Raw genomic sequence first — 2,339 nt, 5'->3', positions numbered from 1 at the left:
TCTCACTCTGGTTTACCTACGAGGTTCAGTAGTAACTTGATCTGAAGTTACATGATCATCATCATTAGCTTCCTCACTAATTGGTGTAGTAGTCACAGGAACAGATTTCTATGATGAACTACTTTCCAATAAGGGAGCAGGTACAGTTACCTCATCAAGTTCTACTTTCCTCCCACTCACTTCTTTCGAGAGAAACTCCTTCTCTAGAAAGGATTCATTCTCAACAATGAATATCTTGCCTTCGGATCTGTGATAGAAGGTGTACCCAACATTTTCTTTTGGGTATCCTATGAAGACGCACTTCTCTGATTTGGGTTTGAGCTTATCAGGTTGAAACTTTTTCAAATAAGCATTGCAACCTCAAACTTTAAGAAACGACAGCTTAGGTTTCTTGCCAAACCATAGTTCATACGGTGTCGTCTCAACAGATTTAGATGGTGCCCTTTTAACGTGAATGCAGCTGTCTCTAATGCATAACCCCAAAACGATAGTGGTAGATCGGTAAGAGACATCATAGATTGCACTATATCCAATAAAGTACGGTTATGACGTTCGGACACACCATTATGCTGTGGAGTTCCATGTGGCATGAGTTTGTGAAACTATTCCACATTGTTTTAATTGAAGACCAAACTCGTAACTCAAATATTTGTCTCCGCGACTAGATCGTAGAAACTTTATTTTCTTGTCACGATGATTTTCCACTTCACTCTGAAATTCTTTGAACTTTTCAAATGTTTCAGACTTATGTTTCATCAAGTAGATATACCCATATCTGCTCAAATCATTTGTGAAGTTCAGAAAATAACGATACTTGCCGTGAGCCTTAACACTCATCGGACCGCATACATCAGTATGTATTATTTCCAATAAGTCAGTTGCTCGCTCCGGAGAACGGAGTCTTAGTCATCTTGCCCATGAGGTATGGTTCGCAAGCATCAAGTGATTCATAATCAAGTGATTCCAAAATCCCATCAGCATGGAGTTTCTTCATGCGCTTTATACCAATATGACCTAAACGGCAGTGCTACAAATAAGTTGCACTATCATTATTAACTTTGCATATTTTGGTTTCAATATTATGATTATGTGTATCACTAAGATCGAGATCCAACAAACTATTTTCATTGGGTGTGTAACCATATAAGGTTTTATTCATGTAAACAGAACAACAATTTATTCTCTTACTTAAATGAATAACCGTATTACAATAAACATGATCAGATCATATTCATGCTCAACGCAAACACCAAATAACACTTATTTAGGTTCAACACTAATCCCGAAAGTATAGGGAGTGTGCGATGATGATCATATCAATCTTGGAACCACTTCCAACACACATTGTCACTTCACCCTTAACTAGTCTCTGTTTATTCTGCAACTCCCGTTTCGAGTTACTAATCTTAGCAACTGAACTAGTATCAAATACTGAGGGGTTGCTATAAACACTAGTAAAGTACACACCAATAACATGTATATCAAATATACTTATGTTCACTTTGCCATCCTTCTTATCTGCCAATCACTTGGGGTAGTTCCGCTTCCAGTGACCAGTCCCTTTGCAGTAGAAACACTTAGTCTCAGGCTTAGGACCAGACTTGGGCTTCTTCACTTGATCAGCAACTTGCTTGCTGTTCTTCTTGAAGTTCCCCTTCTTCCCTCTGCCCTTTTTCTTGGAACTAGTGGTCTTGTCTACCATCAACACTTGATGTTTTTCTCGATTTCTACCTTCATCAATTTCCGCATTACGAAGAGCTTGGGAATCGTTTCCGTTATCCCTTGCATATCATAGTCCATCGCGAAGTTCTACTAACTTGGTGATGGTGACTCGAGAATTCTGTCAATCACTATCTTATCTGGAAGATTAACTCCCACTTGATTCAAGCGATTGTAGTACTCAGACAATCTGGGCACATGCTCACTAGTTGAGCGATTCTCCTCCATCTTTTAGCTATAGAACTTATTGCAGACTTCATATCTCTCAACTCAGGTATTTGCTTGAAATATTAACTTTAACTCCTGGAACATCTCATATGCTCCATGACGTTCAAAACGTCTTTGAAGTCCCGATTCTAAGCCATTAAGCATGGTGCACTAAACTATCAAGTAGTCATCATATTGAGCTAGCCAAACGTTCACAACGTCTGCATCTGCTCCTGCAATAGGTCCGTCACCTAGTGGTGCATCAAGGACATAATTCTTCTGTGCAGCAATGAGGATAAACCTCAGATCACGGATCCAATCCGCATCATTGCTACTAACATCTTTCAACACAATTTTCTCTAGGAACATATCAAAATAAACACAGGGAAGCAACAACGCGAGCTATTGATCTA

This window comes from Triticum aestivum, chromosome 6A, assembly GCF_018294505.1.
Source record: "Triticum aestivum cultivar Chinese Spring chromosome 6A, IWGSC CS RefSeq v2.1, whole genome shotgun sequence".
NCBI classification, from domain to species: domain Eukaryota; kingdom Viridiplantae; phylum Streptophyta; class Magnoliopsida; order Poales; family Poaceae; genus Triticum; species Triticum aestivum.
Note: the sequence above shows the minus strand (reverse complement) of the source record.